Below are 25814 nucleotides of genomic sequence, written 5' to 3' on the forward strand. Positions count from 1 at the left end.
ACACTTTTTTTCTGGACTTGACCTCATTTCTCAGATTTAATTAACAGCCCCTCCTCCTGTTCCAACTTGTGCAAACCACTATTTTACTTTGTATAATTTATACTTTTCTGAGCTGTTTACATGTCTCTTTTCTAGGTTAAATTGTGAATCTCTTTGTCTCCTAAAGTCCTGAGCATCTTGCACAGTGTCTGCCACATATAAATGCTTAGCAAGTGTTTGACAAATGATGGAATGAGTAAACTATGTCATAAAAGCCTCTCCAGACTTCAATTTTTGCATCAGGAAAATAATGTAGTTGGACTTTCTCAACTTAATTCTGTGACTCTAAGATATTATTGCACCCACTGTGTACTCAAATTCTGGTAGGAGTTACTAAGAATCAAGGGAAGTATGAAACCTGTTCTTGCCCCTCACAAGTCTAGTTAGAAAGACAAACCCATTCAGTAAAGAAAGTCATTTCAGGCTAAGCTGGTTGGTTTTAGTTGATGTAACAGAGATTCAGAGAAGAGAGAGATCTCTGCCAAGTGGGGCATTTAAAGATGGTTCTTGATGGTAGTAGGTGGGTGGGCACAGGGTGGGAGCAAAGAGGAGATGACTATGGGAGCCACAGCATGGCTTTGAGGCAGGAGTATAAGCAGAATGGGAATGGCAACCTCTAGAGCTATGGTCCATGATTTCTGACTGTCAGTTTAATAAGAGACATTTACAACTAGATTTTGGTTCTTTTTTCTTGCTTATACCTCTAGCCTCTCACTTTCTACCTACTTCTTTCTAAAGATAGGTTCTTGTATCTCTGTCTCAGTAAAACATGTTGTTGCCCATGCTATTCTTTCATAATGTTCCATTACCTCCTTAACCTCTTTTAAATGTGGCTTCCATCACTGCTTCCACTGTTCAAACAACCTCCTGAAATATGACTGTTTCTTCTACCATGTGCTGATGCTACTTTCTAAAGGTCTCCAAAACATCTGTAATTGCCAAACCTCAAAGCTATTGCTTATTACTAGTCCTCCTTGACCTCTGACACTATTTGATCTATTGACCACCAATCCAGCTTTCTTGAAATGTTACCTCTGAATTATGTGGTCTCATCAGTGGTGACTTCTTCATCACAAACTTCATTCTCTGTGGGGTTTTTTTTTTCACTCCCTCCTCTTCTTCCTTAAACACAGTTGAGGATCCTTACCCTCAGTCCCTTGATGGTTACATCTTTTCATACAACATTGGCTTCTACCCATATGACTTGTAAACCCCTGATACAAACTGCACCTCCTATCCCAAGCTTTGGACACTGGTTTCCGACTACCAATCAGACTCTCAGCCTGAAGTCAAAACTGGTGTCTAAGCCCCAGGCATTTCTATTTTTCCTTAACCTAGGTTTTTTTTTAACTTCCTCCCTACTCCCCCTTTCCTTTCCCAGCTACATTTATTCCAAAGCTAATGCCTTATAGATTCTCCCACTCTAGCATCTCAGATTCATCCTCTTCTTTTTATTCTTGGTTCACCCTTTTGTTTGGGTAATCTCTACCTCACAGACACCTGCCCTATCACTCTTATTTCCAATCCATTTAAAACTGCCAAATGTACCTTTTCTATGGTATGGTTCTTACTATTCCTCTTCTCTGGTTGAAAGCCTTCCATGATTATCTATTACCTACTGAACTTAAAATTAAAACCCTTGGTCTAGGCATCTGAGCCTCTGTCTTCTGTGGCCCTATCTTCTAGCTTTGCCTCCTACCACTATCTACTCAACCACCCAGTTACAGATATCTTGACTTTTCCAGAGTTGTCCCACAAATTCCTATCTCTTTTGCTTTCTCAAGCTCACCTCTCTTCTTGGAAAATCCTACCCCCAGCAATTACCATAAAAATTTACATATACATCAAAATTCCTGTGAAATTATCATTTCCTTCTTTGACGCAAAAACTACTATAATGTATCTCTTTATTTCTCCCCTAAGGCACTTAGATATTTTACTTTGAATTTACATTTATCTGTGGGCTCCAAACTAGACAGTAAGCTCTTAAGACTGGGGGCTAGGTCTTACTTGTTTCTGAATTCTCTGGAGTACTTAACACAGTGCCTTAAAGGCTCCCATTAAGAAGTGAATTGAATTGAACTGAACTGAATTGAAATATTGGTAAAGAGGTCTGAAGACCGTTCCCTTTATTCCTCATCTCTAGAGTAAAATCTTTGGAGAACTACTTCTTGAAAAGAATCTCTGAGCTACAGCACAGCTCACATTTAGAATTGAAATTGGATTACCATCTCCCATCTCTAGTGGAAACTGACTTCAAAGGGTTCCGGAAGTAGTTTTTCCTTTAAAACTCTTGAGATAACATAATAGAGGCAAGTGATTCAGCAGAAGGTATCTGGGCTTAGACAATTGTCCTGAATTCTAATTTATTCTTGCATATGCAGCCACATTAATATGCCATTTCACTGATGCTCTTAGGGAGGTAAAAATTAGACTATGATATAGCTCCTGCCCTCAAGTTTAGGATCTTTATGGAAATCTATAAGAAGAGGATTCATGTCTATTTTATACAGCAAGGTATCCACAGAGCCTGGAAAACATAAGTGTGCAACACATTTTTATCAAATGGATCTGATAGGGAGATGATACCTGACCAAAGAGCTAATTAAATTAGCAAATGATCAAATAAAAAAAGATAGAAAGTGACTGCGTCTTATTAATCCTTGAATTCCCTACCTGACCCTCACTCCCACCTAGAATCTAACACACTGCCTGGAACAACCCAGATGGACATGGTGGAGATGGAATAGCCACAGGTGTCATGGAATACAAACTTCCACCTAGTACAGGTTCTGTTCTCAAGTGTCCTTGACAAAATGTCCTCCAGGCTGTACTTAAATTCCCTTAAGAATAATAAGCTTTCTGACATCTACATTGTTGGACATCTCTTCATGTTAAAAAGACAATTCCTATATTTAGCCAAAGCTGGCTTCTTATAAATTCCACCCACTAGTCCTAATTCTGCCTCCAAAGTAACATGGTGAATCTATTTTCTCTTCCATGTGATGGCCTTTCCCATGTCTGAAGGAAGCTATCATGTCTCCACCATGTGACCTATTCTTCAGGCTAACTGCTCCTGCCCTCATTCTCTCAACTGTTCTATGACCTGGTTTCAGAGCCACTCTTCATAATCACTAGCCTCTTCTGAATGTGCTACAAGTACCCACTGATCCTCTAAAATGTGGTTCCCAGACCTGAGCAAAATACTGTCTTTATGCTCTGTTGAAACTACTTACCTTCCACAACTGAGCCCCATCCACTGCTTAATGAGGCCCAGGAGCACACCAAATTTTATTAGAGCTTCATCACTATTTGCTTACATTATTATTATGTTAAAAATTCATGCCCATTTTAGATAAAATCCTCCCCATCCTCTAATTTTGTGGTTATCACAGTATTTGACTATGGCCAAAAAGAATGTTATGCATGTCCTCCATGCATGGACTTGTAGGAGTAATATGATAGATAAGGAAAGGGACTCTCCCCAAACCAGCCAAGGATGATCATTTCCTATCTCACCTACCAAATAGCACAGTAATACTAATCCTACCTTCCTCACCAGAGTAATGTAAGGCTCAAATAAAAAAGTTAGATTTGGGGCACCTGGGTGGCCCAGTCGGTTAAGCATCCAACTTCAGCTCAGGTCATGACCTCGCAGTTTGTGGGTTCAAGCCCCATGTCGGGCTCTGTGCTGACAGCTCGGAGCCTGGAGCCTGCTTCAGATTCTGTGTCTCCTTCTCTCTCTGCCCCTACCCCACTTGTGCTCTGTCTCTCCCTATCAAAAATAAGTATATGTAAAAAAAAATGTTTTTTAAAGTTAGATTTGAAAGGGATTTGAAAAATTGAAGCAGAGACTCAAGTAGAAATTATTAAGATGATTCATTCTCCTCAAATCCCTGTGCCTTGCAACTATCTCCTGGTGGCATCCACTATACTCTCTGGGCCTCTCCCCTATGGTGGTGGTAAAGGTCAGCCCTGTTCAGTAGTATCGTGCCCTGGAAAGAATGTGGGGCTGGGTACCACAAGCCTAGCCCTTACTGTGTGTCTTTCCATGGCAATCCATTTAACCTTATGGAAATTCTCAATATCCTCCAGCCAAAGACCATCGGGAGCATACTACAGTTAAACATGTTGGGCTTATTACTCTTTGCAGCAAGGGAGAATGCACACCATGAGGAACCACAGGACATTGCAGTAATAGGGTGCTAGAAAGAGCCTATTACAGTCTTTGGGCCTTGGTTGCATGATGTGAGACAGGGTCTAAGGAAATAAAGATTTTCTCTAGATTGGATGCTATAACAAGTGGGGAAGAGTCTTATCTTCATCTCATCTACAGTGAGAAATAAGGATAAATCTATGACTGGTAAAGAAGTAAAAGTCGCTCATTTTACCCACAGTTTGATATTTGTGGGTGGCATGGTGGCCTTGTTTTTGTCTATGTTTAGACAAAATTATGAAGTGACCTTGCTTTGTCTTATTTTATTATGGTCTCAGAATAACCTTGTCTGAATTTAATATTCTTTGAGATTGTTTTTGTCCAATAAAAGAATAACATGACCTAGATGTGAGTGCCAGGCCAGCTTTCTGATGTCAGGAGCTGTTCTTTATTTTCTTTTCCAAAATTAATGTAACTATTTACTGAACCTCCTTAAATTTTAGTTTCCTCATCTGGAAAACAGAAATCACAATTCTAAGCACCGTGCTGGGGATCGAAAGCGGTAACGTTTGTGAAACTGCTTTGTTAACTCTACAGTTGTTTGACAAATATGGAACTGCCTTGGCCAGTTCTGTTCTCCAGATCCATGACCTGTAGAATTTCTCAAGTTTTCCTGAGCCATATTACCTTCATATTACCCCTCAGGAGCTAACACATCTTACCTAGAACTTCATAGCTTGAGTCTTCTGAGAAAGCTGCTCTTGAATTCTTCTGATAAACCTCTCTCCATAGATGAAGCTAGCCAGTCTTCCTCACTTGTTAGACAGTAAGTTATCTTCTCCACCAGTGGAAGCTGAGCTGTCTTGTAGGACAGAATCTAGCAGGCTTAATCCAGGCAGTTGATAGTGACACTGAGCATATATTTGATTAATTAATCATTGCACTCTTCAAGTCAAAACATAATTGGATATTAGATTTGGAAGACACTAGACATATTCTTGACCAAGCTTCTTATTTTATAGTTTAAGAAATTAAGGATCATAAAATAAAAGACCTCCTGCATTTAGTTTTCTGTGGTCTTTTGACTATAATCATCCCAAACTACATGAGCCACAAAGACACAGAATGGGATTTTATATATTCCCTTTGCTTCCAGATCCTGACCTGAACCAATTGAGAGCTTCAGCATTTGAGTTAATATTTTATTATTTTCTTCTTCACTGTGTCTTGAGAATAGCTCTGAGGGATCCAGTAATATGGACTATAAATGCTTTAAGGGGCAGACTGGTAGGAGACAAAAATGTGACTCCAGCTTAATTCAAGTAACATTTTGGAATAATACTTGTGCTAGATGTTGGAGATATAGAAAATAACACAAATTCTACCTTCAAAGAGTTTATGCTATTATAAGAAAGATAGTACATGTCAGAGTGTATTGAGGAATATAATGAGTGTCAAGGACAATGGTATTTCATTCTACCTAAAGGTATAGGAGAAGACCATGCAAAAAAGTTATTTATGCTAGAGTAAGTCTATATGACTTGCTCTGCAGTATCCCAGCTACCCATATTACGTCTCCCAGGTTCTCCCCAGTAAACTCTTTCCACCCTACTTTTGCTACCTAGAAACTAAATGATTACTCACACTGTATTATTAGAAAGAACCATATGCCCTTATGGGTTACAGTGAGTTTAAGTTAGGTGCCATTAGTCCCTGGAAATATTTGTATTTTAGGCCTAATTTCTACATAAAGAACTTATGAAAGTTCTGGTCATTTGGTGGGCACTTCATAAATACTCCTAACATATCAAATAATTTCAAATGTTCAATATTTCAATTTCAATATTTTCAAGTGTCTTTTTTTATACTTCATGTCACTGTTTTGAAAAGAGCTGCTAGATATGCATTTGTTCTGTGACCATGGCAGTCTTGTATAATATATGGCAGAGGAAGAGTTTAGTTTAGAACTGTGAAAACCTTTAAAATTGTCTCATCCAGTGATGGCAAACAGTTTTACTCTCAAGAAAAAGCTCTGTTTGGTTGATAATGGCTGTTTCAAATGCAGCGTTGAAAGGGATTCTGAGTCTAGTTCAGTAGGAAAGAGTACCATAATCTATTAGCACTATGTGCTGTGGGCCTTGACTGCCTGGCTTTTTTTTTTTTTTTTTTTGGCTTTTGGCTTTTGTGCTACACATTTGCCTTCCCTGATGTATTCCAGTACCTGGATTTGTCAAAAAAAAAAAAAAAAAAAGCAAATTAAAAACCAGAGAGGAAAGTGACTTGCCCAAGATCACACAATGAGTTAAGACCAAGTAGGAACAAGACCCATGTCTCTTGATTCCAAGTATATTGCTTTTCCTATAATCCTAGGCAGCCCCCAGAAGCAGGTTCTATGCTGGCTGTCTGCAGAAAATAGAGGACATTGGCCTATTGTATGCTAAAACAGCTCAGCTCCATGTGGAAAACATAGTGACCATATGGAAGCGCCTTCAGCCAAAGGCACTTCCGAACTCCATCCAGCTCTTAGAATCCCAGAGGCTGGGAGTTAAAACGGGCTTAGCAGTCGTCTAGTAAAACTATCCAGCCAGTCGGCAGCTTCCCTGATGGTCCTAAACAAAATATGGATGTAGGCAAGATTTATATTTGTTACACTCCCATCATCCCATTACATCCTTGCCTTCTCTACTTCTCCCCAACCTCCTGGGGCTCCTTTCATGGGCCTCCAGGTGTTCATACCCTTATGATACTCTCAGTGTAGACCTTCAACCAGGCTTAGTCTTGCCCCAAGTTGTTCCATAACTCAAAATATCTGCGTCACTATCCCTGCCAAATGTTATATAAAAGCAATCTGAAAAATATCCTTGGGTGGCTGCCCTGGGTTCTGCTTTCCAGGCTTCTTTACTTCCTTCACTTCTGGACCTATCAATTCCCTCTTCTTTCTCACTGCAGTCCCCAAGGGGCCTCTGACAGTGAGATGAGGTGAGAAGAATGAGTGAGGTTAATCTGAGATTCATTTGTGAAATGGATTTGAGAAGGACCAATATCAAGGGTAAATCCCCAGAAACATGAACAAGTATAGGAAGCCAAGAAGAGTCTCTGGGTTGGCTGAGAGCGGGGAGAGAATTGCTCTTATATACAGCATGCTAACATAGGCACTGCACAAGGAAATAGAGACTGGATGTAAATTACAGTTCTTTGAAAATGAAAGAGCTGAGACTAGAAGCCTTTGCACTTTTTTTAAACCACTGGGACCTAACCCATGCACCAAAAGGAGGAGTAAGAGCTTGGGGGCACCATATAGATCCTCTCTTCCCCTGGCTGTGACATCCTGGCTTCACCTCCAACAGTTGATTTCACCTTCAGAGTAAAGAGCAGCATGGAACCCTTCCTGGCAATCCATGAACAAGTTTTGCTGCTATAAAGTGAATGGATCAGACTGTTGCTCTCTGCGGGTTCTCTCTCCATAGAGCTAGGATTTTCTGTGTCTTCAATGGAAATCAGCCGACAGACTTTATAAAGGAAACATTCCCCACTTTCTTGTGGATCCAGAGGATGCTCCAAAGTCATCCCCAATCTGCCTTGACCTGTCTCTGAAGATAGGGATGGATTTAGGATGGACTGTTAGGCACTGCTGCCCTCTGCTGGGTGGTATGTAGCCAACTGACCCCACAAGGTGTTCTGTCCACCCCCAGCTGCCCAGCCACTGTCTCTGTGGTCCCCTCTCGTAATCTATCTTGCACCTCATGTTCAAGTGGAAAACCACAAAGAAACTGAGGGCCCAGGAGGGTGTATGTACCTGTATGTGTTGAGGGCAGATGGCACGTAAGTATAAAACCCAAATGGCCAGTTGTCCTCAATTAGGTGAAAGCTCTCTGTGACTTGAGCGAGACCTTAACCGAGGTATCATTCAGCTGACAGCCCCGCGTTGGTTACCGGCATGATAACACCTTCAAGCAGAGATGACCAGGGGGCTTTCAAGCTTTACCTGCCTTCTGCTACTGATGAGCTAAAGCACAGAAGCAAAATGGGAATAATTGGATGGCAGGGGAACATCAGGATATTGTAATTGTTCTCCTTGGAGATGAAAAGGGAAGCTGAAAAACATCTGCACGCTGAAATCTGCTCCGATGTGCTAAGTGGGCCAAGAAAACCTGCAGCCACGAAGTGGGGCTAATTTACTGCTCTAATCACCAGCATCCAATCTGAAGCCAGACATTATCTTAAAGTACACACCAGTTCCAGGTGGTGCACAGCAAATGTTTGATTAGTGCTACCAAATTCCCTGCAACTTGATAACGCTTCTAAGCACGCAGGAGTCACAGGGCAGCTCTCCAATGGTGGGGGCTGCTGCTGGCTTGGCAGCAGGCTATTTACCCTTAGGTCACAACCTCCCCCAAGAAGCACAGCTCAGCCCTCTTCCCAGGGTGCTGAGGTACTGGGTTTAAACAGAAAAAAAAAAAAAAAAAAGAAAGAAAGAACTTAGCAGAGGCACAGGGAAGTAGATTTAGTAGATGAAGAACCAGACTGTTTCCAGTAAAGCTTGAAAATGAACTAGAGGGAGAGTGGGGGGATTAAAAACCCATATAGTGTTTGCTATGTCCCAGGTGCTGAGTATTTTATATATTTAGCATCCTCACATAATAGTACATGGTTACATCACTGTTTTCCCATTTTGCAGATGAGAACTGAGGTGTAGATAATTTAACTGACTCACCCAAGATAACTCAGCTAGGAAATTATGGAGTCATAATTTGAATGCAGAACTGACTTTAAAAGCCTTCAAAGTAAATGGCTCTGATGGACACAGGAGTTCAAATGAGGTACTGCAGATGTTAGGATGTTCTAGAGGTTACGCGGAAAAGTAAGAGGAAGACTAGAAGCCAATCAATGGCTTCAGATAAGATGAAAATAAATAAACTGGAAGCAGCTGAGGTCTTCACTGAGCCCCTTCCATGTCCCCAGGACTGCATTGAGTGCCATGAGCGAAGTGAAAAGCACAGTGCTTGCCCTCAAGGAGCTCAGGGTCTATTTGAAGGAGAGGAGATTGTTTGGCCCAGAAAGGAGAGGTGCTTGGGGTTAAGTGTTGAGAGCTGCACTGACAAAAGATGACTCAAATCAGCAGAGAAAAGAACATATGCCAAATGGTGGAGGTGCAAGTGATGGTGGTGAGTTATTCTGGGGTAAATGAGGAGGACCAGATGAGAAATTACATCTGCCTAGCTGGAGTGGGTTCAAAAATTGCAGCTGGAAGCTACTTCTGGCTGGCTTTTAAAACCCAAACTGAAGGGTCAAAGGTCTTGTGGAAATTTCATAGATGGGAGGGGAGATCATATTAAAACTGAAGAGAAGACAAGGTAGAGTGAGGATTGGTGACAAAGAACTCAGTTTTCATGACACCTGGAGTTGGAGCTGTTTCCTGCAGTGTCCTCTACAAATCAAAGAGCCCAGGAGGGTCTTAAAAAACCAGGGCCAACCGCAACCTTGTGGTCTGAAGGCCCACAGCACCCCCTAATGGACCCAAGCATCGCCTCCATACCTGGCTTCTCCCCTTCTTCCATCATAGCTCACCTCCTGGGGTCCCATCCCAAAAAGACTCACTTCTTGCTGAGTGGCAGTGTGCACAGCTACATTAACAGTTAAACAGAGTCTTGCTAACATGTAATCCTAGAGTCCCCCTCCATTCAAGGGGCCTGCTTTCAGAAGCAGAACATCACTGTGGTTGTCAGCATGGACTCTGGCTGGGATTTGAGTTTTTGCAGCGATATCAACTGGCTGTGGGACCTCCAGCATGTTACTTGACCCTCCCTGAAACCTCGGTTTCCTCAACTGTAGAAATGGAATGATGACAGTACTTACCTTTCAGGGACACTGTGAAGGTTGATGGTAATGTATGCAAACCACTTGGCATATAACCAGGCACAGGATGAGCACATGCAATAAATAGCAGCTTGTTAGTAGTAATAGAATTGTGATTCAATCTGAATTATTCTCTATGAACATTCTATGAATGTTAACTCTCTCTCCCTCCAGACCTGGGCTCAAACTGTTTGTGGAATGCTCGTATCTAAATTACAGTTTTTCTCTAAACTGGGCCTAGCCCAGTTGCCACTTCTTCCGTTGGATTTTCCCGTACACTCTACACATTAAGGAATCGCTCTATAAGAATTTTGCTGTATCTCCTTTACAGCTTTCTTCCTTATATTATAGTTGTGTGTGCCCACGTCCTGTTTCTGTCTTATAAGGATGAGCTGCCTATTTTAGTCAAAATAGGCCAGGCTATGCTGCAGCCTATTGAGACTCCCAGTCTCAAAGGTTTTAAACACTCACTCTCACGTTCCTTGTCCATCGTCCGGGGGGCTCTGCTCGTGACAGTCACTCAGGGGCCAGACTCAACCACCATCTCACACTTTCCTGGTCACCATGCATGAAGACGAGTACTGGGAGGGTCTCACACCAGCACTTAAATGTTGAAAGTAGAACCCATGACTTCTTGCCACAGCTCATAGGCAAACTGATCATATACCCTGTCCCCAACGCAGGGAGGCAGTAAATACAACCCTACCACGTGCCTCCTCACCCCCAAGGTGAGGAGAACTGGCTATTGGTGAGAATGAGTAGTGGGTACTACATTTCTGGAAAGCAAAGGCAATATCCCATTCCATTTTGCACTGCCCCTCTTATTTACCCAGCAGCGTGCCTTATACACGGTAAATGCACAGCGGAAATCTTTGAGTGAATAACTGAATGAGTGTAGTTGTTCACATTTATGTTATCTTTCCCAGTAAAGATCAATGCCTTAGATCAAAAGTCTCTTAATGACTGCTTGTAGAAATTTCAGATATCCTCAGGGCAAGTCCAAAGGGGTGGTACTGGTCACAATTCTGTTCCCCTCTTATTCACACTGTGTGTCTTTACATGTAAAAAGTTGTATGAATTATTATGGCAGTTAGTAACTTAAAGGGATTATTTGGCCTCAGAAAACTGATTCGCACATGAAATAGCACTTACACATAACATAGCTGAAAGACAGTCCACAGCTACTTGTAGAAAAGGCATAAGAGCTGGTATATACTGTGTCCATAGGAGAGACTGAAAAATAGATTGATCCCTTGAAAGGTCAGGCTATATGGGAAGGAGGTCATTCTTGACCTGATTTTTAAAGGCAGTGTACAGTCTGGGAATGCTCAGAGAAGGAAGAGTCCCCAGTCACCTTGTTCATATCTTAAAGAAATCATGAACCTGAAATAAGGCCTTACTTTATCACAGATGGAGAAGAGTTTCACTTCTTAGCTCTTTTTTTTTTTTTTTTTTTTTTTTTTTTTTAATTTTTTTTTTCAACGTTTTTTATTTATTTTTGGGACAGAGAGAGACAGAGCATGAACGGGGGAGGGGCAGAGAGAGAGGGAGACACAGAATCGGAAACAGGCTCCAGGCTCCGAGCCATCAGCCCAGAGCCTGACGCGGGGCTCGAACTCACAGACCGCGAGATCGTGACCTGGCTGAAGTCGGACGCTTAACCGACTGCGCCACCCAGGCGCCCCTCACTTCTTAGCTCTTAACAACAAGAGCTGTTGAATTATTTGAGAGCTCCTTCCTTTCCTTCCCAGCAGCTGGGGCCACTCTGGCATTTCCCTTCAATGCCCCAAGGCCAGCAGTACCTGGAGTTGATCATTCGTATATATTCAGATACATAACCGCTAATCCTTCATCTCCACCATCCTCCTTTACTCCCCAAGAGATCATGAAAAAGATAGGAATTCCACCCATGTTTCTGATTCCACATGCTAGCTAGAAAAGAAGAGTATCTCAGCACTTGCATGGAGAAGAGGTACAGATCACAAATCCTCCACTGCAATCCATAAATATAGAGGGAGCATAAAGGCCACAGGTGCACATAGGTATATGTTTGTGCGTGATATGATAGGACTGTAAAGCCAAGGGATTCTTCTACCTCCAAATGTGGGTTGGCTCCTTCAAAGAAGGCATGCTGATGTGCTAGAAGCATCTCATGGAATTTTTTTAAATATTGAATAAATAATTAAGACACAAATAAATATTCATATATAAAAATATGTGCATATAAATAGACACACAGTAATCTGGCATGGATAAGCACAAGAGTTAACCATTTGAGAGAGAAAATCTTTTGATTTCAAATTGTTTTAATAGAAATCTTCTTAAAATATATGACACAAGTGTGAAGCTTTGTATAGAGAGGAAGCTGGCGAACCTGAAGCCATTTGCTGGTGATAAAGATCATCTTTCCAACCAGTTAATAGGCAGCTATTGAAGCGTATAGCTTGAGTAATGGTACAGAATGTGTGCTAACTTCAGGACAGGCTTGCAACTTGTTTTTCTGACTAAATTTTGATATTGGTTTGATGCTTTATAAACTTTCTTTTTCATAAATATGGGCTACAGTTTCCATGTTCATGATTTTTGAACCATGAATTTTCTCCAAAAGTAATGGTCAACCCAGTGGCCAAACTAAGCTTTTCCAAAAAACTGTCTTATTCTTCATTCATACCATTCCTCATATTGAAGATCTGACCAATTTTCCGGGATAAAATGCACTGTTCTTGTAGTTACTCTCAGAGTCCCAAATCAACTTCAACCAGCATTCTGTCTTCCTTGGATTAAGCTAACAGGTCAGCATTGCAAAACTGTGACATTCTAGAGTTCTGCTACAAAATGTTTCTCAAACAGTTACTCAGCTATAGAACTGAAGTTGCTTTGTATTTGAGGATATTTTTCTTATAGGTGCCAGAGGGTTAGGCAGGTCTTAAGCAAAATAAGAAAACTGATAAAGTTTGGATACCTCACCTAATGGTTCTCTCCTTCTTTCTCTCCTGTTTCCTGAGCTGAGTGTCCCATGCTCATCCCCATTCCAAAAGATCTATAGATTAGATTTCACACTCTAAGGAGGAAAAACGTTGACCCTGCTTAAAGATCTTTGCATTTTGACAGATATCCACACTTTAAGTTAAAACATCTTTGTAGCATGCAAAAGCCCCAAGGGCATTTGGAGAGAATTTGAGAGGAGGAAAAGGGCCTTTCCATAGGTCCTGGAGCTGCAGAGCATGGGTGGCCCCTTATTCTCCCTACATCCCAGGCTGCAGGATAAGGGTGATGTGAGCACTGGGAGAGAGCTGAGTTCTGGCGCAGACCCTGGCATGTCCAGATAGTGCTAAAGAGAGACATATATCTGCCCTGCTTCCTGTGTTCTATGTGCCATCCTGTCACTGGGCTTTGTGAGGCAAGCCTTGAACAACCTCAGGCAGTACCTCATCTCTGCCTCGTTAGCTTGTGGGGCTCTGAGAATGGGAGAGTCAGGATGGAGTAAGTGGTTTTGCAGTCCACTAAGTTTCACAGTGGGAATGGCTGTCCACCTTGTGTCCATTGTGCTATCTGCCCCACACCCTCATCAGCGAATTCATTCATTATGAAAAAAATTTTTAATGTTTATTTTTGAGAGAGAGACAGACAGAGCGTGAGTGAGGGAGGGGCAGCGAGAGAGGGAGACACAATCTGAAACAGGCTCCAGGCTCTGAGCTGTCACCACAGAGCCCGACGCGGGGCTTGAACCCACGATCCGCAATATCATGACCTGAGCTGAAGAAGAATGCTTAACCGACTGAGCCACCCAGGTGCCCCATTGTATTCATTCATTATTAAACAAACATTCCTGGGGTGCCTGGGTGGCTCAGTCGGTTAGGTGTCATGATCTCACAGTCCGTAGGTTCCAGCCCCATGTTGGGCTCTGTGCTGACAGCTCAGAGCCTGGAGTCTGCTTCGGATTCTGTGTCTCCCTCTCTCTCTGCCCCTCCCATGCTCATGCTCTGTCTCTCTCTGTCTCTCAATAGTAAATCAATGTTAAAAAAAAATTTTTAAACAAATGTTCCCTTTATACCTGCTAAACACCAGGCACTTAGTGAACAAAGAAAACCCTACCCTAAAGGAGCCTACATTTTATTATCCAAGACAGGTAATTTTAAAAGATGCACAAATAAAATAGGGTGTATAGAGAATGGGAAGGGAGTTAGGAGGGGAGTGTGAATAGGGATGTGATTTTGGCTGGGCTGGTCAGGGGGGAAAATGATAATAATTGCCACCTGTCACGAATGGCCAATGGGGCCAGGCACTGAGCTGAGGACCTTCCATACTGTTCACTGAATGCTCACGATAACCAGGGGGAGGCAGTCAGTATTGCTGTGCCCATTTTACAGAGGTAGGCAGCATCAGAGTGTAAATACATTGTCCTGGACACACAGAAAGAAGTGAAAGCAGGTTCCAAATCCCCAAATCTTCACTGTGCTTAACCACAATGAGCACAGCCACCCAAGGCCATTTGGCCCCTTCAGGACACACTGTCACCAGCAACCTCTCCCTCTCCACACACACATGCTTTTCATCTATAATATGCTGGTTTTTCACTTTGTATCTAAGACTTTAATTTTATTTGATGTGTATGCATTCTCATTGCTAAATGTTTAGGGAGGAGATTGAAAAAACACAGATGACTGGCCCCAGGTATTACTGGGGCCAATGAAAGCACCGTTTCTTCACAGCACAGCATGGTAATCAGTGTGCATAGTGTTGACCTGGAGTTCACCATAAAATGTCAGAATACATTTAATCGCTCTGCTTAAAATGGGCCAGAGTAGAATAACAAATTTTTAAAAGATCTTCTACTAAAATGGCTATTGTATACACTATTTGCTTTAACTGGCACATAACATGCTTACATAAAAAATTCCCTTATCTAAAATACTGAAATAAGGTATCATTTTGTGTGACAGTAGACTTTGTATCTGAACCTTTGAACATATGTATATGCAAATATGTATGTGTATAATTTTTCTATCTCACTTTGTAATAAAAATGTGTAGACAATTAGAAGGTTCAATATTTAAAATTTTGGGATTAAATTTATTTTCTTTTTAAGAGCACATTTGCTTTCTAATAATGTGAATCAACTTATTTTCTTTGCAAGAAAGCAGTAAATTCTTGGTGAAGATAGAGCATGAAAGATTTTTCTTCATGGGCTCCACTAGCATTCTTTCTACAAAAAAACCCCACTTTGACTGCAAAGCCTCTCCTCTCTCAATGTTTCCCCTTGTACCTATGTGATAGTATCAGTTAGTATCAGTTTTATAAGTTGATACATTTTAGATCAATTTTGTATGCATATGATCTTAACCTATTTTTGAAATAACTCAAAAGGGTCCAGGAAGACCCAAACTCCTGAAAATGCCTTGCTCCCTTCTGCCAACCCATGCCTAAAATTTTCCTGGTATTTGAGTCACTCCCTTAATTGAAACCTTGTCCTCTGCTGCAAAAATTTATAAAATGTATGCACTCCTGGGAGACATGGCACATCGCTTGCTGCTTTAACAGGGAAGCACGCATCAGTTCATCTTTTTCTACAGAAAAGGTTGTGACAATAGTTTGTCCCTGTGCATTATGGAAAGCCAAGGTCTGAAACAAGACAATACTCAGAAGCTTTTGAAGGTTGGATAGCCCACGAGGGTGGGAGGGATCTTGAAGCCCTCGAGAGTCACTAGGAGTAGACCTGGTTCATCCACTCTGACTTCACCTTCTCCAGGTTGACTGAGGGAACATAAGGCTGACTCTCTTCCCCACCCTTTCTGGCATAACTCTGGCCTGATTTGCAGGCTGGATGGACAACACTACCATTTTTCTGCCAGTTCTCCATACCAGAGCAGCAGCCAGTACTCACTGAGTTCTTGCTCTAGACAGTGTACCTTATAAGCATTATAATCCTGCTGAATTCTGACCCCAAAGCTCCCTGTGGTATCATAATCCCTATTTTACAGAAGAGAAAATGGGACCCAAGTTCTCACCATTAGTAAGTGACAGAGGTGGGATCCACTCTCAGGTCTAAAAGGCTCCAGGCTCTTAGCCCATCCTTAACCCTGTACCTCAGATGGTCTTACTTAAAGTTTTTTCTTATTGTTTGTTTATTTGTTTATTTTGAGAGAGAGAGAGAGAGAGAGAGCAAGCAGGGGAGGGGCAGAGAGAGAGGGAGACAGAATCCCAAGCAGACTCTGCACCTTCAGCATGGAGCCAGATGCAGGGCTCCAACCCTCAAACCATGAGATCATGACCTGAGCTGAAATCAAGAGTCTGGCACTTAACCGACTGAGCCACCCAGGGCCCCTCCCAGATGATCTTAATTCATTCAAGTCTGCCTACTTAAGGCAAGTCAGCCTTTTATCATTTGCCTTGTTAATGAAACCAGAAATATTATGCACATTAAATGCTTTGCTGTGCTGTAATGATACTTTCATTGCTCAAAGTATTATACGAGGACAAATGACATTGAATTGAAAATTTCTGTGCCTACTTCTTCTCATTGTTCTGTTGCATACCAGGCTGTCAGGAGTCACTTTCCACTGATGTAAGTTGCTACTTTACTTTACTTGATTTCATATAATTTCTTAAGATATTGGAAGTAAAAGAATCATGCTCTTAGAATGGTGTATAAATTGAAAGTTAAGAGACACTGAATCAAGTCCTCAGGCTTCGCCGTAAATATATGTGAGGTTTGTAGTATCCTTTTCAACTCACAGTGTTTTAGTTATTTTAAATTTAGAATCACAAACTGTCAAAGTAGAAATTACTTTTAAAATATTATCTATTTTTTTTATATTGGTCATCTTAGCAGTTGTGAAGTCCTATCTCATTTTGGTTTTCATTTGCATTTCCCTAATGTTTACTGATGTTGAGCATCTTTTCATACACCTGATGGTCATTCTAGATCTTTTATGGAGAAATGGATATTTAAGTCCTTTGCCCATTTTCCTCATCCGGATACTGTACCACTAATTGAAAGGCCTCAGGGAACATTAGATGTTTGGCAACTATATCCCATAACTAGAGCATGAAGCATTTCTGGCCAAATAAGTCATTCTTAATCTTTTCTCATTTAACTTCTGGCAAGTCATTTCATCTACATTCCAGTTGTGCAGTTTTGTTTTGTTTTGTTTTTTACCTGAGGTTAGCCTTGCATATTTTTTATTAAAATTTATGTTGTTTGTTCTGCATCTATCTCTATAGAGAACTTTTTGACATCTTAGTAGCTGGCCCTCCCAGATCCACATGATTGTATAATTGTTCCTTCTATGACTTCATATAAAATAAAACTGCTGATCATGTCAAGGGAAGAGTCCTGTGGAACCCTACTAGAGACTTTTCTCCATCTTTATAGTGGTTCATTAACCTATACCCTTAAGGTCAGTTATTTACTCAGATACATGTTCATTCAACAAACTGTGAGAATTCCTCCTGTTTTATTTTACTTTCCGTTATTCATTTTATTTTGTTATCATTTTTATTTTTGAAGTTAGTTAGTGGGGCAGTGGAGTAGGAAGGTAAAGAACACAGCTCAGGAGTTGACCTGCCTAGTTTGAATCCAGGCTCTATCACTTACTACCTTGCACAAATTAATGAATCCCTCTGAGCCATAGTTATCACAGTTGTAAATTAGAGATAACCATAGGACTTACCTCTTTAAAGAAATATTTACAGAATTGAATAAATTAATCTATGTAAAGAAAAAATACTCCAGTGCCTGTTCCATGTAGACCCTCAAGAATTAGCAGTAATGATGGTTATGATGATAATGATACAAATAAATCACCTGCTAGTTGATATTACTTGTGACATGAATCCTCGTGGGGGATTTAGGAAGTAGCATTCAATGAGGACCTACTATGTGCCAGGAGCTTACATATATAACTTCTGTTAATTTTCACACACAAAAATAAGTAGATATTCTATGTACAGAATTCATTTTACATATAGGAAAACTGAGGCTCATAGAGATTAAGTGAATAAGGCAAGGCCCATAGAGTTTTAAGATAACACACCAGGATTCTAAAGGAATTCTTCAGAGTCCAAAGCCCTCCCCATCAACCTTTCTTCTTCCGATTTCTTTGCATTGAGTGTATGGCTGACATCAAGCCTGGATGTTTACTTTTGACCAACATCAGATAATGAAGGCCAAGGTTCTTGAGGGAAAGCAAATGACCATGCCACTTCCAAGCTGTCTTGAGCATCAGGCCAGATTCTTATCATGAAGCAGCAGGGATTGGGTGGGCAGACATTACTATAAAACAATAGTGTGCTCAAAAGAAGTGAAAGCAGGAACTTGAACAAAGATTTCTGTACCAGTGTTCGTAGCAGTATTATTTACCAAAAGCTGGAAGCAACCCACATGTTAGTTGATAGATGATCAGATAAACAAAATGTTTTCTATATATATTGTGGAATATTATTCAGCCTTAAAAAGGAATGAAATTCTGACACGTGTTATAACATGGACAAACCTGAAGACATTATGCTATGTGAACTAAGCCAGACACAAAAGGACAAAGACTGTACAGCTCCACTTACAGAAATTTATAGGAGTAGTCAAACTTACTGAAACAGAAAGCAGAATGGCGGTTGAGAGGGGCTGAGTGGAGCAGGGAGTGGGGAGTTGTTGTTGAGTGGGGACAGAGTTTCAGTTGAGGTTAATGAAGTTCTGGAGATGGACAGATGGTACAACAATGTGTGCATACTTAATGCCACAGAGCTACACATTCTAAAATGGTTAAATTCTGTGTTATGTATATTTTACCACAATAAAAAGTATATTTAAAGAGCCAAAAAATAGCATAGATGCTCACTTATTAGACTAAGTTCCATCTCATTCGATCCTCATAATAATTTCAAGAAGTAGGTCTTATTAATGCTCTAAATTTTGACATGAGAACCCTGAGGCTGAAAGAGGTCCAGAAACCTACCTCTGTTCACACAGCCAGTAAGGGCTGGAGTCAGGATTTGAACCCAGCCTGGCTTCTGAGTTTATGCTCTTGCCCCCTGTGCTAAAATTGGCAAAGCAAACTAGAGCTCCAGAGTCTAAGGAGAACCTTCGGCTTTAAGCAGTAGAGGCAATGCCAGAGCCGGGGTGAGGTCCCCTGTGGGGGATCTGCTGCCCAAGTTGTGAGCACCTGAACCAGCAGAGGAGGAGCTGGCCAACCCACAGGCTTTGAAGCCATCACACTTCTCTGAGTGGTGGAGTTTAGAGTTTATCTCCAGTTCTGAACACCTTCCCAGAGCCTCATAAATATCCCAGACGTGGGAGACCCAGCTGAGGTCCATCGTCAAGAAGTCCATGTGGGTGAAATGCCACTTCCTTGGCTTCTGTTGTTTTTTTGGCACTAAAGAACTTGGGAGGTTCCCTGCTGGTGGCTGATTTTTGTTTTTTATTTTCCTTTCATTATTCTGTTTGATAGGGCTGTAGGGGAGGAGAAGAATATATATTATGATGGAACTTCTTTTTCCATTTGCATCTATTTTTTTCTACTTTTTCAGATTTTTCTTCTATTTGCTGCCACCCACACACTCCCAACCACACAGGAAGACAACTGGTGAGCTTACATTTAGAGTTAAAAGGGATCTGATTATGCTACTACTCCTGCAGAGGAATTTGCAAATGCGAAGGGTAAGAGCCAAGGGACAAAACCACTTCGTCAACATCCTCTCCATTCTTTTCTTCCTCCTCTTACTCACCAATCAGCTGTGGCCCCAAAGGTCCTACAGACCTGAGGCAGTTCATGGCCGCATCAGTCAATTGCATTTTATGCTGCAAGAAGCTTGTCACCTAGCAGTATCTGAAGTATGGAAGTTTAGGGTAAATGTTTTTAATGTCATTATTTGAAACAAACTCACCAAAAATATTGTGAGAATAGTACAAGGAGGTTTTATATACTTTTCATCCAGAGATGCCAATCAGGCTACACATCAAGCCAATCATGCCAGTCAAGCTCCGATGATGTCCTTTATGGCAAAAGAATGCTGAGTTGCACCCAGTAGTCACATCTCTCTAGCTTCCCTCCATCTGGAACAGTCTTTTAGTTTGTTCTCAAGTGTCATGCTCTTTACCTTTTTGAACATTACAAGGCAGTTGTTTTGTGGAATGTCCCTTAACTGGGGTTGGTTGCATCCTTCCTCATGATTTGACCCATGTTATGCATTCTGGGCAGGAAACCACAGGATCAATGCTGTTCTGCATGTTGGCACCCCTCAGGTGGCATGCAGTGTCAGTTTGTCCCAGTCGTGTTGGTACTGTAGTAACCTAATTAAGACGGCATGTTCCAGGTTTCCCCACTATGAAATTATTTTTCCCTTTTGTACTTAATAAATATTTTTTGTGTAGATATTTTGAGGTAATGTAACGATCTCTTTCATGGTCCCATTTCATCCACTATTTTTAGCCTCCTCTGTTGTTTCTTTCTTGCCTGTTACTGTGATTGACAAAAGGTGATTTCCTAATTCCTTCATTCCTTCTACATTTATTAGTTGGCATTCTCCTGTAACAAAGAGCTTTAATTTCACCCCATGCTTGTATTCATTTATGAATATCAACATTGACTCATGGATTTCTACTTCATTCAATGGGTCATAATCCATTCCTATCATTGTTTGTTTTGACATTCAGCTTTGTCCTAGATTTGGCCAACAGGAGTTCTTTCAATCTGGCTCCTGAGTCCTTTTCATCTAGTTATGTCATTCGTTGAGCCCTTCATTGAATTATACTTTCCCTGCCACAGCCCTGGAGTCAGCCATTCTTTTTAGTGGATGATGCCTGTTCTTTTTAGTGGATGATGGCAGCTAGAAACTGAGATCTGGGTGCTGGATGTGCTCAAACCGACTAGGGTGTTGCTGCTTTGAAGACTTCTCAATGGCAAGACTCACTCCCTGCCTCCTACACATCTTTACTCAAATTTCATCTTTGTGGGCCTTCCCTTCTACCCTATATAAAATGGTGACCTCTGACACCAGACCTAGCCATAGTTTATCCATCATTCTTGCTTTAGTTTTTCCCAATCACTTATTATTATATAATATCATAAGTATTTTAATGTATTTACTTTATTAACCCACCCACCCCTTCAAAAATACTGGCTTAATGAAGGTAAGCACAATGCTAGGTGACCAAAACAAATGAAAATCCTTGTCCTCATTAAAGAATGTGAAAAATATGTAGGAGTTACCTAGGGGGAAAAAAGTCAAGGGCAGAGAAACCAGATGAGCCCACACCAGGCCAGCCTGTGTAGTTCAGCAAAAGGATTTGGTACATTTCCATATAAGTGCCACAGGAAGTCCCTACAGGGTTTTAAATTACAGGAGTGACCTAATCTGACTTATATTTTTCAAAGATCACACTGGTTGTTTAATGGAGAAATAATTATATAGGGGCAAGACTTTTAGGAGAGATAGGTATATGCAGGTTGTTGCAGTGGTCCAAGAGAGAGATGTTTGCCTAGGGTGGTGGCAGTAGACATAACAGTAGAAGACTTAGGGGATATTTTGGAGACAGACTCCCTAAGGCCACTGGTGATAGATTAGATGTGATGGGTGAGGAAGAGGGAAGTGTCAGTAATGATCCCCAAGGTATAGTTTCAAGAAGAGGGAATTGAATCTGGGCCTCTCTAGCTTCAAAGCCTGTCATCGTAACTGCCTTGACATCCCTAGATGTATATAAGAGAATAAAGTTTAGCAGGTGAATATTTGGATCAAGAGTTGCTTTAAAAAATCTGTCCATACATCCTTACCTACCAGGGAGCCAAACCCCCCTCTAGACAAAGAAGTGATGATCAAGGCCCTCAACACCTATGACACAGGCCTACAGTCCCTTTGGAGGTCTTAGCAGAGAGCCAGGAGCTGGCAAAGGAACCCCCATGAAAACCCAAGAATGAGGAATCACATTCTAGCTTTCTTACCTAACAACCCCTCCTTTCCTTTCTTCCCATAAAAATGTTTCTCTTTGTAAATGTCTATAAAAGATTATTGTCTGCATTTTATTTAATTATTCTGTATGAAGTAATTATGAGAGAATAATCAGCCAGTTCTCCGATAATAGACGTTTCATAAAAGAACACAAAAGACACTAATAAAGGCAGAGCCAGCCCTCATCGCTGTCATTATTAGTTTCTCTACATCTTTAATTTTCACACATTTTTATTGTTTGCCTGAAATTAATTGTCCATTTCTTTCCTCAATCAGGTTTATTGCAAGTGGGCCACTTCTAGATTGTTATACCATTGGTGTGTTTAGCTGGTGAATGTCCCAGTAGATCTTGTCAATATTGAAATATCTATCTAGGAGGCCAGGAGGAAAAGAATAATAAAATCATTGTCCCTTGGTTGTCTAAGGGTATCATTAGAATTCAGCCACTCCCCCCAACCTGCCCCTGCCCAACATCCTCATTTTACAAACAAGGAATCTGAATCCTTGAGAGGAGCTTGCAGACTATTTGGTGGCTGTCCTGAGACCAGAACCCAGACCTCTTGCATAAATCTAGAACAGTGGAGATGTAACAGGATTTAACTAATCTCAAGTAGAATTTAATTTCCTGTCATAGGTGTGAACCATTGATAGGATGGCATCTGGGGCTTCACCACCCCTGCATACACTTTTAGGATGGATCTTCCTTCAGCTCCTAGCTTCTAAAAAATTCTTGTTATGAATAAGACACTTCAGTATTCCTTAACAGGTTGTATTAATATCCTAGGGCTGCCATAAAAAATATCACAGACTAGATGGTGTAAACAACAGACACTTTTTTTCTCACAGTTCTAATGTCTGGAAGTCCAAGTTCAGGGTGCTAGCTGATTTGGTTTCTGTGAGGCCTCTCTCCTTGGCTTACAGACAGCCACCTTCTCACTATGTCTTCACGTGGCCTTTCCCTTATGTTGCACAGAAAGCTCTTGCTCTGTTGTTTTTTCCTCTTCCTATCAGATTAGTTCCCCAACCTTATGACCTTATTTAACTTTAATTACCTCTTTAAAGGCCCTATCTCCAAATATAGTCATTAGGGGTTAGGGCTTCAACATAAAAATGGGGTGGGAGACAGAATTCAGTCTATAACTGGATAATAATAATTAATTCTATCATAGAATTCTAAGGATAATAAATTAAGTTTATCACAGAATCTTTTTTTTTTAACTTTTAAGTTAGTAATGGTAATAATTGCTTGGAAGTGACATTAGTGTTCCATAACTTTGGGCCATGGATATAGTGTTGTCTCTCAAACCCTTAAAATGGGTTATTCCTGAGCTCTCTGCATTGCTGCTCACTCCTTCTCATGTGAGCTGACCAGAGAGTCTGTGCCAGGGGTGCACCCTGGGCACAGGAGCAAGCAGGAACTTACTGGACACTCCATAACCTAGTTCACGGCCTCAGCATTATTCACCCTGCATGCTGGGTAAGGACTATGGTTTATCTGTCCTCCTTTGTATCCTCCTTTGAAACAGTCAGAGATGGATGGATGGATGGGTGGATACTTTATATGAATCAAATTTGATTGCCAAATTCCTCTGCTTACAATGCTTTAGTAGCTTCCCTACATCCAGAGGGTGAAGGCTGGTACAGATTTCCATGATCCAGCTAAATCCACTCCTCCAAGCTCAGAACTTCTCACTTTGACACTAGCCCGTTTTCCCCTCTCTGTACATGCTAAGTTTTTTGCAGTTTTCTGCCTACCTGTAGCCCTACCATACATATGTGTCTTTGCTCATACTGTTCATGCTGCCTAGAAAGACCCTTCCTTTATCTGGTTGGCTGAGTTCAGGCATCAAGACACCCTCACTTCCTCCAAGTTTGGGAGGTTCTCACATTATCTGGGCTCTTATTGCTTTCTATCCAAATCTGGAATTATATGTGTCCATTAACTTGTCTGTCTCCCTCCATTAGATATGACACTGTTATCTGTATATCTTACTATCTAGCGCAATGCCTGATACACACATGATTAATTAGCCAAGTGTGTTATGATATTATTAATTTTGCATTATGTAATAATAAGGCTAGATTCTAATCTATGAATCAGAAGCTGGTGCAGTACATAGATGTGTAAGAAAGTTTATGGTCTTGGGAGCTCAGAGAATTTGGCCAACTCCTGAGTTCCCTCTCTTTCCTCCTTCTTCCCATAAATGGGAGATGTCTCCCTTGTAGTGCTTCATACTTACTGGAATGGGAAGCTTGGTGGACAGTGGGAATGATGCAGTAATTCCCAAATCTGTCTGAATCTCCTGGGAAACTTATGATTACATGTTATCAGACTATACCCCCTATTTCTAGTGAATGAATCTCCCCAGGAGAGACTCCAGGTGTCTCTGTGATCAGCCAGGTGGCCACCACTGGTACAGTGGAAAGAAGACCGAAGCTGAAGTTTCTATCTTGTCTGGCCACTGATGAACTGAGCCTCCTTGGTAAGGTCATTCATTTCTTTAGATTTTTACCTTGGTTTCTATGCATGTAGAAAGAGTACAAATGGATTAGGGTTTGTCAGTCTTATTTTCATAGCAGTGGAACAAAATCTTGCACAGAAACCCAATACATAAACCAAAACAAAAACAAAAAACAAAACAAAACATGGCTGTAATGGTTGAGGCTGAAGAGGACTTCCCACTCGGCGTCATTCTCATTTCCACCAGCACTGTCCTGAGAAGCCTTCAAGACACTTCCGTGCAGGACTTCCAGGGCCCTCTAGCATATAATTTGCAAAACCTTAGACCAGAAAATCTATGTCTCTTCCGGTTGGCATTTTGTCACTCCATGGTAACAGTGTGCTTACTTACCTGATAAGCCCTCAGGTCACTTTATGGAAGTGTCTGGAAAGTTGCAGAATATCCCCCAGGGCAGAAGAGCAATCTGAGGATGTGCAGGAACAGTTCCAAGAAAAAAAAGGCAGAAAAACAGTTGAAACAGCTCTGGAGCTCTGAGATGCAAAAGGTGTAGGGAGAAGGACATCAGTGAGCAGAACACATCAGCAAGCTAAAGCCGGGAGAGATACAAGTAGCAAAGAGTTGAAGTAGAACAGTCCAGATGAATCCAGGGCATCCAGAAATTCCTGTATACCTCAATAAGAAATCAGAGTTAACACCGACTTCGGCTCAGGTCATGAAACCAGTGTTTGTGAGTTCGAGCTCTATATTGGGCTTGCTGCTATCAGCACAGAGCCCACTTTGGATCCTCTGTCCCCCTCTCTCCCGCTCTCTCTGCCCCTCCCCTGCTCATGTTCATGCTCTCTCTCTCTCTCTCTCTCTCAAATGAATAAACATTTATAGATAGATAGATAGATAGATAGATAGATAGATAGATAGATAGATAAAAAGAAATCAGAGAGTGCTTATTGCTGAAATAGCAGTCAGTATCAGGACTTATCCCATCTAATTCTTCCACATGGAGGAAAATATAACCTAATAAACCCTTAGTACCATATGGTTCTGTTTCAGGACAGTGTCATATTCAAAGAAATAAAATTTAATGGCCAAAGCCAATTAAAAATATCTAATCTGTGCTGGTATCTTTGAGGTCCAAATTATAACACATAGCAATAGTTCTCTAAAATCCACTTTTCTTGCCTCTCCACTTCTTTTCCATCCCCACTGTTAGGGTCTTTTCATTCTAGAAGTTCCTCATCTTCCACTGTACTCCCCTGACTCCACCCAACACCCAGATGGAAACCTCCTTGCCTGCAAAGATTTTGACCAGGTTTGACCATGTATGGCTCTACCTCATGGTCCCCCATTCATGCCTAACTCAGA

At 41.2% G+C, this 25814-nt stretch overlaps 1 protein-coding gene across 10 annotated transcripts in view; it reads left to right on the forward strand.

The window, feature by feature from the left end:
- Positions 1–25814, forward strand: part of SLC14A2 (solute carrier family 14 member 2) — a 431742-nt gene that overhangs the window by 150101 nt on the left and 255827 nt on the right. Inside the window, exon 1 of one of the 10 annotated variants that reach the window (XM_042910437.1) lies at positions 19671–19705. The exons of the other annotated variants lie outside the window; for them this stretch is intronic. The gene's annotated coding sequence lies outside the window, so the exon portion shown is untranslated. Of the gene's footprint in view, positions 1–19670; positions 19706–25814 lie in introns of those variants that run through there. 10 annotated transcript variants of the gene reach the window in all.

The sequence above is a fragment of the Panthera leo genome, chromosome D3 (genome assembly GCF_018350215.1).
Source record: "Panthera leo isolate Ple1 chromosome D3, P.leo_Ple1_pat1.1, whole genome shotgun sequence".
Classification (NCBI taxonomy): domain Eukaryota; kingdom Metazoa; phylum Chordata; class Mammalia; order Carnivora; family Felidae; genus Panthera; species Panthera leo.